Here is a 16,036-nt window from a genome sequence, read left to right as displayed (position 1 = left end):
TCGTAATGTTTATTCCTTACTAGCTTTAATTCGTTTGCGCACGAGTAGTTTTCATCTCTCATTTAGAATAAATTATATCTTCAAGTGTTTCTAAGCACTTTATAAATTTTTTTATCAAAATCCGCACAGTCGTTTTTGCGTGTATGCCGGACACCAGACAGTTCGACAAAAATTTCAATATGTTTATAAATTTTACATGTATGAAGATCTCTAGGAGATTATTTTAAATATTCAATGTACTTAAATGACTTTTAAATGTATTTTCAAAGAGCGAGTCAAGTATTAATTCATAACTAGTTGTTATTCAGCGCGGTCCTAATAAATTTTCATGGTACAAGCTTTAATCCCCAATTTTATCCCCTTGCGGGTAGAATTTATCAAAATCCTTTCTTAGCGGATGCCTGCGTCATAACATCTATCTGTATGCCAAATTTCAGGCCGATCCGTCCAGTGGTTTGGGCTGTGCGTTGATAGATCACTATGTCATTCAGTCAGTCAACCTTTGAGGTTAATATATTTACTTATAGATTTGAGAATTACTATTTTAATGGTACACTATCTTCTATGATACAAGTGTTTAGTGAACGAGTTATTCGACTCGCGGCTATCTATTTGAGCAATCCAATCAGAAAGGTCACAATCTCTGGGACGAGGATATAACTGGGTTAAAGACTAGATATTTACCTGTTTGTTCGGTTTTGTTCTAGTTTTGTCACTTCACATAAATGTTCAGTCACATTACATAACTATAAAAGACGCAATTTTATTGTGCAAGTCAAGCACGCTTCGACACGAGATGGGCCAATGCCGGGGCAGGTAGCACACCCCCACAAAAGTTCGGCGAACTGTGTTTCGTAGGGTAAGTTGGTAAGTCGTAGGCCCGTATTCTTTTCCTCACCCTTCCCAGTTTTTTGTTTATTCTCATCGTCGATCCTTTCCTTATCCTTTATCTCTTTAAACAGTCCGTTTCCAGAAGCTCTACCTCTGCACCTTACCAACCAGCTCTTGTCCACTCATAACAAAAAAAACACGCATGGATTAAAATGGAGATGGGCATGACAAAGGTAAACAATATAAAAGTAAACATATACGTACATCCTACTAATCCTACTATTCCTACTAATCCTACTAATATTATAAATGCGAAAGTTTGTAAGGATGTGTATATGTTTGTTACTCTTTCAAGCAACTACTGAACCGATTGCAATGAAATTTGGTACGTAGATAGCTAGACAACTGGAATAACACATAGGCAACTTTTTATCCCGATATTCCTACAGGATACAGACTTGCGCGGACAAACCGCGCGGCGCACCTTGTATAAGATAAACTCTTGGCTTAACAACTTCTGTATATGTCATGTTTAACTTATCTTTCTATTATAATTCTTTTCTACATATAAGACTGACACTAACTCTACTGAGTCTGAAATGGGACAAAATCTAACAAACAAAAAGAAACACACGTCTGCCGGTTGAAAACTTACGGAGTAACAACCTAAAAATATACTGCTGGATTGGGAACCTTCTTCATTGCAGCGATCGTCGCGTCGGTTAAAAATATTGAAAATGATAAAAAAGTGTCGAATAGAGACTGATAGGCTCTAACTTTATCAGCGTATTTTTATTAATCTCAGTGTGGTAATCTCGATCGCACAAAAGTTACTAAGAATTAAGTAAATTTGTCTATCAAAATTCAACGAAATGTGGGGCAATTAATTAGTTAACACAGAACTAGTCCAATGTCAGCCAATAGATGTCACTAATGAATTAATTTCATGTCTGGCGTAATTGTAATTGTGAGTTTTAGTTGACCCACTAACGATCCGCCCCGGCTTCGCACGGGGGCGATAATACATCATTTATACGTACACTCTATCTATTAAAAAAGTACCCCATCAAAATCTGTTGCGTAATTTTAAATATTTAAGCGTACAGACACACAGATGGCGGAAAGCGATTTTATTAAATTATGTATTTAGTATGATTAAGTGAGTTGGAGGTCAATTTAAACGTCTGTTTGTTTGTCTGTTCTCTCAAATGGATGACTTTATTTGAGTAAATTTAAAAAAGGGGCTTGTAGTAGACAGAAATAAAGTTCTTGGGGACTATTAGGATATTTGTGAATATTCAAAAATTTCTTTTGGTAGGTAGCTAGCTCTCTAACACAGATGTGTGTTTATTTTAATCTTAATTAATATAAAGATTGTTGTTTTCTGCAGGCTGGCAGCCTAAACATTCATAGAGGCATGTCTCTGCAACGAATATGAAGGATGATATAAAACCCAGTATTAAATGATACAAAAACAACAATTAAGTGTACAGAACTTTCTAGCTCTTATATATTAATGTAAGTCAACAGCACGTGACAATGCTAATTAAATTAATTATTAAATTATCAAGTCGACAATCGTTCAAACAATTAGCTTTGATGCAAGACTCATTAAACAGTTACCGCGTGGCATACTGATGCGTTCTGAAGGATTCCTTTTGATTCATTTTTTAATTATTTTTTATTTTATAAACACGTAAGAGTTTGAATTGAATCAAGAATTAATATTGTATATTTAGATACTTACGTCTTTTCCGTAGGCTATGTTTTCTTAGGTCGGGGCTAAGCAGCTGGTTTTAGGAATTGTGAATAATTGTTTTAGTGTTTAGTATATTAACTTTGATTGGAATTTAACTAATCGTTTATTTAAAAAATGCCTTCTGGAATTATGTGATCAAATAGCCATCTTATGTCATCCTAAAATGGGTTCAAAATTCAGTCTTTTTCTTTAAGTTTCGGTTTCGCCCTTGGTGGGTAGAACCTATAGAACTAAAGGATCATGTACATAGTATCCAACGGTCAAAGAATTTTTTAATTTCAGATCTAGTAGTTCCTGAGATTAGCACGTACAAATAAACAATCAAAGTCAAAAGCCAATCATGTTTTTTTATGTGTATCGGATTTACATAATATTCATTTTATTATTATCCATCCAATGCCATCCAATGCCATCCACCATCCACATAACGCTCAAAGCGCAGGCTCGCGGCGGAGTACCAGGCGCCCATAACATCTCGAAGGTTACGCGCCGCCCGCCGCCCGCCGCCTCCACTCGCTGCACACTCGGCAATGCGCGCGTGTGTGCACAACAGCGTTACAATTTCAATTTGTGTTCTGTGATTTGTGCTTGTGTTTGTGTTTAGAACGGTGAGTTCTTTTTTTTTAATTTTTCAAATCGAGAGCTAGGGCTTTCTTTTTTTTCTTTTTTTTTTGTGACAGTTGTTAGCGATTTTTTTTATTGACAATTTAAAACAAATTCAAAGTTGCTGCGTATGACTTTCTTTGCAAATTAAATTATTTAAATAAATTTTCATGGTAGAAATGCTATCAATAAAAGTGTAAAATTAAAAAGCAATTTGAACTAAAAGTAAACTTATAAAATTGAGACGTGAAATTTCGCAATTCAAATGGCATTGGTAATGCTACTAATATAATAAATGCAACATTTTGTGTGTTCGTTACCCAACCTGACGAATGTTCTCATTTCGAAACTTAATTATATCTCGGCGCATTTAAATTTTTATATAGGAAATAGTTCATAGCATTTATTTTATATCATTCGTATCTTTGCAAAAAATATAAAGAATCGCAAATATCCATTTCATATACTAAAACTTCCGAAATTTGTTTGATACTTCCATACATCAACCTTCACACACAAACATACAAAATCATTTCGTTGTTATAATGTGTACGTATGGTCAAAGATATGAAAAGAGATAGTTTCCGTGATTTACGTGAGGATCTCAAATGTCGCCTTGACCGTTTCCTTGGCGAGGTGAGTGTTAGTGAGTCTTGGGTGTTAGTGAGGTCCAAGGTTCGATTTTATAGTGATAAAAAAGATATGAAAAAGGCCACTTACGCTCCTGGGAAGAAAAGCACCATAATCCAAAATAGCATTTTATTATTATATCAATCGGTTGAAAACCCGAGTGTTGTGTTGAGTGTTGTTTTGACTTTTGTTTTGAAGTGTTGAGTTATCGATTAGCAAAACAAAAAAAAAAAAACGGTCGAATTCAGAACCTCTTTTGTTTTGGGAACGTCGGTTTAAAATAAGTATGTGAAACAGACGAGAATTATGCATTTAAGGGAATATACCAGCGGAACACCTGTAGAATCGCCCTTAGCTCGATACTCAGAAGTTATAAAAATTAACGCTAACTTCATACGAATATCTTAACGTGCTTTATAACTAACTTTGTATGGATGTAAAAATATATGTTTCGTACAAAAAATTATTAACAGAATTTATTAATGAATTTTCCTCAACCGTTCGAAGATTGTGTGTGTGTGTTCGAAGTGAGGCAATCCGCGAGGCGCAGCTAGAGCAGAAATAGTATGAAGTAGTGAAAGATAATACATTCGGTTAACGATGACATTGACATGCACGTAATACTGTAAAACTGGTATTCGAAAATTAGTTTTATGTATTTTATTATGAATTTTTTACGAAAAATTAAAACACGAGCCTTCGGTTTTGATGTAAACTCAAACATTTATTTATTCAATTAGACTTCATATAGAAGCACTTTTGAGTCGTCATAACACAGTTATAACATTTAGCACCGGTTCGGAAGTCAGTTACAGAGAAGAGCCGACAACAAACTCTGTTGTTGCTCTTTCTCTTTTTGAAAAATTCTTTCAGTGTTAGATAGCCCATTGATTGAGGAAGGCTTAAGGCTGTATAATATTTGGTACCACGTGTGTAAAACCGCGGGGCACAACTAGTTATACACATGCATTACACATATCCATTGAACATATGTATTGAAATATAGATATTTGATAGTTTTAAGCGACGTTGTGTTTCATAGACAATTGTGTGGGGTTTGTTGTTTATGGTTGCCTCCCCCGAGATGTCGGTGACCATTTGTGAAGTAATATTTATTGTATAACTTTCCATTGATGGCCCTTATATTCATGTAAAGTATTGATCATAGCCCTTGAACCTTTATATGCAATAGTTGCTTACGTTGACCTGTTTAAATAAACAAACTCTTTTAGTATTAGTATCTTACTAATAGTATAAACGCGAAAGTTTGTAAGTATGGGTTAATGTATGTATGTATGGATCTGTGGATGTTTGTTACTCTTTGATGCAAAAACTACTGAACCGATTACAATGAAATTTGATGTGTAGATAGCTGGACAACTGGAGTAACACATAGGCAACTTTTTAATCGGATATTCCTACGGGGTACAGACTTACGCGACTGAAACCGCGGGACGCAGTTAGTACGTAATATTTAGGCTAGACAGTGAAATATTCATTTATACGTCAAAAAATGCAGCCACGAAGTTTCGATATAAAAGCAGAAGATTCAATTACACTGACTAATTGTTGTTTTGATATTTGCAATTTTTAACAAATAATTTGAATAAAATAAATGCTGTACCGCCTTTTTCTAATTGCTTTTAGTTTTTTGTTCGCTTTTATATTACGTGTATTAAGTACGCAATAAAGAATTTGCATTCATTCATTAATTCATTTACAATAATATTAAATGTAAACTTCATACCATATACTCGTACCTATAGTTTGGTTCCATGTGTTCTCCACTCTTATATTACTAGCTGTTCTAACGTTTTTAGATTGAGCTTTGTGTCACTTCTAGGCTTTTAACAAACCATTTAATCTGTCTTTTATAGTTATGTGAAATAAGGTGATATTGTTATGAAACCTATTTTTAGATTTTACGTAACGTAATTAATAAATAATTTAATTTCATTTGAATTCTCAGAATTAATTTGTAATCAATTGAATCATCCATTATCTCATTAAACGCGGGTCGCATAAAACGCATCGATCTGTTTTCCATGGTGATAGATATCAACAAAAAATAACAAAGAATATACATAATTAATTGCTCCATTTTAAATAAGGAAAATTTGGCGAAAAACGGAGTATTACATCGGCGAATAATTTATACTATTAAAGGTAATGTCTCAAAGCCCTTTATAATTAACAAATATCGTTTTATTAAATATCTACTAGAAAACGCGTTCGGCAAATCGGCTAAATTGTTTCATTTGCTCTTCTACCGAGTAATGGTAAGGAAATTATTTAATCCAGGCGATACTAATCAGATTTATAAGATGCCGCCGGTCCCAAAGTCTCCCTTTCTTTTCATCACCCGTGCGAGTCCATTCCTTCTTTTCAGTCATCAATCCTTTCCTTTTCTCTAACCCCTTAGTTGGGCAGCGCATCCGCAGAGGCATTACCTCTGCGAATGTTCATGGGCGGTGGGGATCGCTTACCATCAGGCGAACCGTCAGATCAGTTGCCCGCTGTCATAAAAAATAAAAATAAATGAACTCATAAAATTATTGTATTAACACCGATCTTTCAAAAGTGTTTAAATTTTGAATTAATTCGTCCTTTTAAAGTGGGTAAAATTTTTGATTTATTTAATGGAGTCGGTTACATACAGGGGAAGTAATAACAGGCATGTCAAAAACCTGACAAGTTTGAAAAAACCCGTCAGACAAGATGGGCGTGATTATGGCAAAATGGGTTAACTAATTAGACATGTTGTGAAATTGCATTTTCGCAAATTCCTTAACGTAACGACCTTGACTTGAGAATTCCGAGTGAAGTTTCGCGATGCGCGCGTGATGTAATTTCATTTAATGACGATCGATTACTTTGCAGTTACCTTAATATGTGATTTTTTGGGGATGTTTAAGATATTCAATAAATATACAGATATACTATGTGGGTGTACCACACTCCTACAGAAAACCGTCGTGAAATAATAATTATTGTGTTTCGTACGGCGAGTGGGGAAGTCGGAGGCCCATATCCTTGTCCTAACCCTTCCCAGCCCTTTCGGCAATACATTTGAAGAGACGAACGTGAAATAGTAGCATCCTACTCTTTTATTTTGTATGGTTAATATCTTGTAGTTTATATATTTTACTCTATACATAATCTGTTAGTATATTGTGTTATTAGATTTCGCTTATGAATCTTAAGTGTGACATTGCTATTTTGTGTATAACTAGGTCAAAGTCAAGTACTTTGGATGGCCTTGTACCAAACTTTCATGTAGTTTTTCGTATTAAGAATGGCATCTTTCTAATAGAATGCATTTTTTCAAACTCCTAGTCAAACATTTATTTATTCAATAAGACTTCTTATAGAAGCTCTTTCGATTTGTGATAGCATAGTTTTAACATTTACCACCCGTTCGGAAAGCAGTTTCTACAGCGAAGAGCCGACACCAAACTCTGTAGTTGCTCTTGTCCAATCATGTCAATTTTATATTTTGCCCGAAAACTGTCCTGATGTTCTTAAGCGGCAACATTCCATAGATTTTCATCTTTCATATATGACACTTCATAAGAAGAAAGGCCAAGAACAAAGTAATAGTGAACTTAATAGTGAATGTAATAAACGTCAGCTATAGAACACTCGTCCCTTGATTGTGATCGTCATGTCCCAGGCCAAGAAAAACATGCCTGCCATCCAAAAAAAACAGTCCCTTGTACCATTGGAATTTTCATTTTAAATTTCCAATTTAAAATATAGATTCTTCAATTCTAGGTTTTATGTTCTAGTATTTTATTATGTATGCATTGGTTAAGATTCATTCGTTGAATATCGTATTAGGCGACATTTCAAATATCTGTTCCAATTTCCCGCCTTTTGACATTTGATAGGTGACATTTTAATATTATTGCGTAATGCTTTATTGGACGGAGAAATTTGAACCAAGAATTGAAAAGTCGGCCTAAAGTTACAGTTTTTTTTTGTCTTCAAGTGATCATACTCAGAGTGTGTTACAAATGTTGGATGAATAATGTAATTTATATAAAAAAATAAGTTGCGATAGAGAACTGAACCTGATTTTGATGAATTTTGTATGAAGATAGAACTGAACTGGGGAAAGGACAAACGATAATTTTTATTGTAAAAATGGGAGTAGAAGGGGATGAAAACGATATAAACGAATTCCGGGGGTGAAGACGCGGGCGGAAGGCTAGTATAGTATATAGATAAACTTGTTTTTAACTATATATAAACGTTCTTGCGTGAAAGATTAACAAACATTCATACCTACAAACGTTTGCGTTTATAATATAAGTAGGATAATATCAAGGACTCTATATTTTGCCACTGACTTGTACAGATTAACCACAAATCTCTGAATCATGATTCCATAATTTTTATGAAAACTTAGCAACGCACATCATTGGATGAATTTGAGAGAGTTATCAGGTATTTAGCAATAATTCACACATTTTTACTAAATGTTTATGTAATCCTTCGTAATACGTCATTGTCGTTATTTACACATCCAATTTTTATTCGACGCTATTTACGAATAAATCAGATATGTAATGCGTAGAGCTCAAGAAAGCTTTCACTAGAATTATTTTAAAAGCGCTTTTAAACAATTTTTTCATACTAGCTGTATCCCGCGGTTTCACCCGCGCAAGTCTGTATCCCATTGGAATATCGGGATAAAAAGTCTCCTATGTGTTATTGAAGTTGTCCAGTTACCTAAGTATCAAATTTCATTGCAATCGGTTCAATAGTTTTTGTGTGAAAGAGTATTTATGATATATTGGAAGGTTGCAGCAAATAAATCACCTTCAATATTCTCAAAAACACAGATACAACACGCTATCACGAAAGTGTGTGACGCCATGAGATTACACGCACACTCCGTGACGTTGCTGACCTTCATCCAATCGAGATATTACGTACGATATTACAAAACCTGTCCGTGATAAATCCTGAACACCTGAGTGTTACAGCCGCCCCCCCCCCCCCCACCTACAGGTGCCCTTGTGTCATTGTATTCACGAGAAACACACAGCATTGCAGTTCTTGATAATCAGTACAATTGTGTGTTGACCGCCTTCTGGGTGCAGTGGTTAACGCGTGAGCGTAGTACCGAGGGATCCTGTTCGATTCATTCGGGTTATACAGATGTTTATCTGCCCCATACCTCACGAAGGGAACAAGTGACTTCACTTTCATGAAGATTGTTTATCTTATAGGAGTATGATCGTTCGTTTTCGTTTAATTAATTATTTTTTTTAATTGAGTCTTCTGTAACCTGATTGGACGTGCTATGCGTATGCGCTGGCTTTTTCATTCACTTCATATGGGCTTGTTAGAAATATCTATTACATGCAAGTTGCGCACGGGATTTATAAAATTTGAAATTTAGAAATTAAACACTTTTTAAAGGATTTTAAACGCGATTTATTCATTACATTATTTCACTTTCTAGTGTCGTGGTAATATACGCTCGCTGTAAAGTGTTCGAAACGTCGGGTTAAAAATATAATGAATAAATCGCATTTAAAATCCGTTAAAAAAGTTTTTAATTTCTAAATGTATTATACTCGCGTGAAATCAAACACAAGAAAATACTAAATTTGAATTTGGGAAAAAAAAGACCAGAGGTAGGGCCTCTGCAATGCGCTTCCCGCTTTTAAGAGGTAAGGGATTAGGAAAGGATCGATTACTGGAGAGAAGGAATGAACCTCACTCCACGTACCAAAGCGAAGCTGAAGCGAGCTCGACTCCCACATTATCATACCGCCTGCATCTTGGGGACCAGGAAAAAGGAAGGTTCTTTTTACATACAATTATGTTTTATTTATTTAGTAGTTGTATCAAGCAAAACTATAAAATTCTGCGTATCTTATACATATTTATATATGTTATTTAAAACATACGAGTACAGTTGCTGGATACGCAAGTTGCATCACGCATTATTCATTCACCAATATCCGCCACGTTGTCAGAACTTTCGCAAGCAAATTTCATTATCACATATTGAAATACACGTGTAGAGACATTAAATCAACAGTAACCTTTAAAACGATTAACTATTAACAAACTCTGTGGTAAGAGAAGTCGCGCGATCACACGAGTGTCATAGTATACAACTGGTTTTACGGCGAAAGTCACGTGCGAGCGCTACCTTGACCTGTATGTATGTGTTAAATATATTCTATCACTGTTTTTTATTACTACGTCTATACATAAACAGTATATAGCTGAAAAGTTTGTCTGCTTGAATCTCAGAAACTACTGGACTGGGTTCAGAAATTCATTCTGCTATACTCAGGGATCCAGTACATATTATAGATACGTGAGAGTCGGGGCAGCTCGCACCGGGGAAGTACCACACCCTCACAGAAGACCGGCGTGAAATAGCATTCTGCTGTGTTTCGTTCGGTGCGTGGGGTAACCGGAGCCCCATATCCTTTTTCCTATCCCTTCCCAGCCCTTTTTTTATTCCTCTCGCCAATCCTTTCTTAATCCCTTCCCAATTTAAAGTCGGCGATCCATTTGTAGAGACGTAAGGTCTGCAATGGACCTTTCGCCTCTCCAAATGTCCACGGGCGGTGGTAGCGCTTACCATCAGGCGACCCGCCAGCTCCATTGCCGACTGTGACATAAAAAAAAGAGATAGAGTGATTCAAGAGTTTATATGTATGTACAATAACATCTATTAAACTACTCCGAATTAACGCATACGAAGCCGCGGGCAAAAGCAACATCTATAAAATATTTAATTTATACAATACTAGACGCTCGTCCCGACTTCACCCGCATATCGAGATTCCTATTTCATCCCAAGGGAACATTTAATCGTGATAAAATGAATCATATCCCCCAAATCGGCTCATATCCAGTCTGTATACCAGATTTCATCAAAATCCGTTCAGTAGCTAAAAACTGTTCGCAAAATAGTTCAGTAGTTTCAGCGTCAATGACGGACAAATATCTAAACAATTTTCACATTTATAATATTAGCGTGAAGTGTGATCAATGTAGGCTGTACAGTGTATATGACGTACAGCCAGCTTCGTTACATAAACAGGCAGAGCCGCGTGCAGGAGTAGGCAAGACTAATGCGCGGCGTCATCGCTTGTAATGAGGTTGATATCATTTTTCACATTTTACTCAGAAGAGACTCAATTAAAAAACGTCGAGTCATTGATATGGTGAGGTGTTATGTTAGATTTATATGTAACTAGCTGTTCGCCCCGGCTTCGCCCGTGGTACATATATGTCCTATAGCCTTTGTCAATAAATGGGCTATCTAACACTGAAAAAATTTTTCAAATTCGACCAGTAGTTTCTGAGATTAGTGCGTTGAACAAACAAACTCTTCAGCTTTATTATATTAGTATAGATTTGGTCGATAGATCTGAGAATAAGTAGTTAACTGTAAGATGACACAAACGCAGTAACTATTTAGTTATCTGTAGTATAAGACAATGGCCCACGTGAAACTATAATTTCTGTTAATCTATACTAATATTATAAAGCTGAAGACATTGTTTGTTTGAATATTCTAATCTCAGGAATGAAAAGGATGCCTTCATCATTGTAGCCTGCTATACCTTTGCCCTCAACAAATTTATTTATTTATTGAAATATCAAATATAACAGGTAACTGGCATTAGATAAGCCCAATAAAACAAAAATATTCATTCTTAAATTTCCAGATCGGTTTAGTCGTAACATCGTTACAGACAGACATACATCATACATATGTACGTATGGACATGGAACAGTTTTTCCTGTTAAACAGATGACCGACCCGTCAGAGTTTAACGACTGACGGACCGTACGATTCTCCTGCATATATAATATCGTGTTGCAGCAAGGTCAGTCTTTGTTAACTAATGTTGTGGTAATCAAATGGACAAGTGTATGGTTACCCGACTGCGTAAAAAGGAGGTTATGTGGCGGATGTTTAATGTTTCCTTGGAACGCTATGTAGCGAAAATTTTAAATATGAAAAAAATTTGAGTGGTGACATATTGATTAAATCTCATATCATAATCTTATTTCCAGTTTAAAACTAATTACATTTTTCTAATAAAAGTTAATAAATTTCTTCAAAATTCATCTGCCTACATTATAAATTAGACAATTATATTAGAAAAATACGATGTATGTTTCTCTAATAATATATCAAGTGAAAACTACAATCGCAAAACGAAACACCTTTTCACAACAAAACATGTTCATAGATATAACATCAGTGAGGCGGGCGCTAACTAAGTTTTAACATGTTAAATTTTCAATCCCTACTAATATTATAAATGCAAAAGTAACTCTGTCTGTAGAATTTTGTTTTATGCTCTCTATAATAACAAAATGTGTCATATTATGATCAATTAAATAATTATAAAAAAATGGTTGCCTGTAAAGTCGGTTTTATGGGCGAAGATTTTACGTGACAACGTCTTTTTCTCGGTAGAATCTTTATTGATATGAATATTATTAAATTGCACAATAGGAACAAGGAATTGAATGAAAATAAGAATTGCACAAATTTTAACTATAGAAAATATATTTTGTTTACTAAAAAGACAGAGACAGAGACACAAGCACGCGCCGATTCAATGCGCCTAATTCTCTAGTGCTGCGCGCGCGGCGGACCGATCATAGTTCGGTGACTCATCGTAACGTTACCGGGCGTTACACTTTTTACACGCTTTTTATTAGCTTCACCTGTATGTTTGTTTGTTTGTTTGTTTGTTTGTTTGTTTGTAACCGACTTCTTTGGGCGCGATTTTGACCCACTTTAAACGGCCAGATTTCGTTCAAACTTTGTAGATTTATTGAGGACCGATGACAATACACTAATTTGATAAAATTAATCCAGTTTTCAATTTGCAAAATATGATTTTTGTCAAAGCGTGTTTTTTAGTTTTTTTAAACTATTATATTTTATTTATGAGTGACTCCGAGCCGCAAACTAATTTAAGACGTTGTCACGTCAAAAACGAAGTGTTGCCCGGTCTCAACTGGGATTTAAAAGAATTTGCATCTGCTCGTAAAACAATTACTTAAAATGATGAAGGTTTTGTGTTATATCGTAGCGAATAAATAAACAAAATACCGAATCTTTTCTCTTTACAAATATGTATAGATTTAACATCATCACTGCTTAAAACGGTGAATGAAAACATCGTGAGGAAACTGGAATGTCCAAGACCTCTGCTATCACCCGCACTTGGCCAGCGTGCTGGATTATGGCCTGAACCCTCATAGGAGGCCTGTGTCCCAGCAGTGGAAACATATATGGGCTAATGATGATGATGATGATGATTATGTTAGCTAATATGTTAATTCCTACATATTTCCTCTTGGTTGGGATGAGGGGGGAAGGAGTGTTTAGAAGTCATTGACGAATAGTTGGCGTTAGGCGTAACGTCGTGCCTACTGCAATAATATCAAACTCAAGAATTTGTTTGTTTGAATGCGCTTGTCTCTAGAACTACTCAAAAATCTCACGTCGTTGGGTATATATGTGATCCTTGATTCCTACTAAAATTATAAGTGCGAAAGTTTGTAAGGATGTGTGTGTGTTTGTTGCTCTTTCACGCAAAAACCACTGAAGCGGTTACAATGAAATTTGGTACGTAGACAGCTGGACAACAGGAATAACATATAGGCAACTTTTGATCCCAATATTCCTACGGGATACGGACTTACGCGGTTAAAACCGCGGGGCGCAGCTTTTTTTTTTTTTTTTTTATGTCATAGCGGGCAGCTGAGCTGGTGGTTCGCCTGATGGTAAGCGATCACCACCGCCCATAAACATTCGCAAAGGTAGCACCTCCGTGAATGCGCTGCTCGCTTTTATGGGGTAAGGGAAAGGAAAGGATTAACGACTGGAAAGAAGGAATGGACTAGGACGGGTGAGGAAAAGGAAACGGGCCTCCGGCTCCCCCACTCACCGCACGAAACACAGTGGCATGCCACTATTTCACGCCGGTTTTCTGTGGGGGTGTGGTACTTCCCCGGTGCGAGCTGTCCCAATTCATGCCGAAGCGTGCTCGACTCCCACAATAAAAGCTAGTACGTGTACGGGGCATATACGAAACCGGGGCGAACCGACTGGATAGCGTTTAAATCCGTTTATATAGAAGATTCGTTCAAATCGCCACGCCAAGTAAATAACTGTAATTCACTTATTGACATTAAATATCAAATAGTTTCCATGTGTACTTCGGAGCTGCGTTGATTCTGTTTTGTTTACAAGCCATTATGTATTCTACACAGCGAGCGTCGACTTGTCAAACGCAAATAGAATTATTTGATCCTGCGAGATGCTTATATGCTAAGTATATTTATATACGTAGTTATACGAGAGTTGGCTAGGTTTCCGGGTAGACAAACGAGATCAAAAAGGGTTCTTTTTTATGTCATAGTCGGTGTAGCTGGTGATAAGCGCTATTATCGGCCATGAACGTTTGGAGAGGCGTAATTTCAGACATCAAATTGTAATGGATGAAGAAAGGATTAATCCAAATGGGTTATGTGGTTTGGGCCTGAAGAAGGTTAAACCGACTGATTTTCTTCTTTCTTTCTCTTTATCTTCCTTTTCTGTATGATAAAATTGATATTAATATTAATAAATAATATCGAATAATCGAAACTGCTACATCACATAACAATCATTATTCTATAGCTGTAATTTATTTATTTTAGGAACAAATAAAAAAAATACATTCAATATTAAAAAGTGGTGAAAAATTATTTATTTAGTTAATTAATCTATACCAAAAAATGACTCAACTAAAATACGATTTTTACCATAGTTCCCGAGATAGCATGTTCAAACAAAATTTATTGCGTTGTTACGATACATTAAAAACATGTGATATTTGTAATGTCGGGTAATTGATATTCGAGTACAATCGCAAATATGCAAGTTAAACAACTAAGTTAGTGTTAAGTTTGAAGTTATTTACATTGTAACTTAGATTGTAATTAAACAACTGTTTAAATATTTGCGTCATGTGTAAGGATTTTATTAATTTAAATTAACGAGAATTTAGTTTTAAATAATAAAGTGGAATGCTCATATAAAATGTTATTTATTTATTTGTTACACAGAGATCTATACAAAATACAAAACATTATCATCAATAACATATTATCTGACACATTAGTACAGAATTCATGATGGCTTTTGATTCCTGCTGCTTCACACTCGTTAAATTTGGAGTAGTTGAATAGATGTTATATATATACCTAAACCTTCCTCTTGACCTCTCTAAAAAAAACTCTATCAAAATGCGTTGCGCAGTTTTAAAGATTTAAGCATACATAGGGACATAGGGATAGAGAAATCGACTTTGTTTTATACTATGTAGTGAAGAAATTCGTTTTAGCTACACTATATATAACTCAAAAACGGCTAAACCGATTATGTCGAAATTTGATACAGTGATAGTTTGAGACCATATTTATCCCGGATGTTTAACGGGAGCTTTTTTTTCAGCACTACGTGGGCAAAAGCTAGCTAAACTACTAATTTAAAGAATGCGAAAGTAAATCTATTTGTCCGTCTGTCTGTCTCTTCTTCAAGCCGAAACCACTTAACCGATTTGGATGAAATGAATGGAAACTGTGCGGGTTAAACCGTTTTATGTTATCTGTGGTAAAACCCCGGCAATGTCTTTCTATGACTGCTTAGTCATAGGAAAAGAGACACGATAGTCGATATATCTAGTTCTATGAAAAATCAAGTTTATAGGTAACTGTCTATTTATATGAATCTGTGCTTGGTATAAAGCAAAGTCGCTTCCCGCGTCTGTCCCTAAGTACATACATACATGTGTATTTCAGCGTGATTGAGACGGACAAACATCCAAACAAACATTCACATATGTAATATTAATGTGATGTGCTGAATAACTATTTAAATTCATATACGACGTAGGTGAAGCCACGGCGCTACTATAGTATACAGGCGGAACTAAACCCCAAGTTTTTGCGACAATTAAAACGAATCCCTGTAGCCTTTAATTAAAAACAATAAATGAATTATCGGAATAAATATTATTCGCAGATCGACTCTGGGAAAACCCTGACTTAAGCTACATCTGCTTACAACTTGAACGTGCAAATCTAAATATACTTAGTCTGGCCATAAATACTGTTACACTTAATTATAAAAAAATATTACATTTGAATTTCGAATCTGTC

At 35.4% G+C, this 16,036-nt stretch overlaps 1 protein-coding gene across 1 annotated transcript in view; it reads left to right on the top strand.

Annotated features, from left to right (window-relative positions):
• The first annotated feature begins 3,045 nt into the window (after positions 1–3,045).
• The window catches only part of LOC119838240 (putative fatty acyl-CoA reductase CG5065), a 26,181-nt gene continuing 13,190 nt past the window's right edge, over positions 3,046–16,036 (top strand). Inside the window, exon 1 of the mRNA XM_038364094.1 lies at positions 3,046–3,198. The gene's annotated coding sequence lies outside the window, so the exon portion shown is untranslated. The remainder of the gene's footprint in view (positions 3,199–16,036) is intronic.

This window comes from Zerene cesonia, unplaced genomic scaffold (assembly GCF_012273895.1).
Source record: "Zerene cesonia ecotype Mississippi unplaced genomic scaffold, Zerene_cesonia_1.1 Zces_u001, whole genome shotgun sequence".
Classification (NCBI taxonomy): domain Eukaryota; kingdom Metazoa; phylum Arthropoda; class Insecta; order Lepidoptera; family Pieridae; genus Zerene; species Zerene cesonia.
The sequence above is the reverse complement of the archived record's forward strand: the minus strand, read 5'-3'. Positions and strand labels throughout refer to the sequence as shown.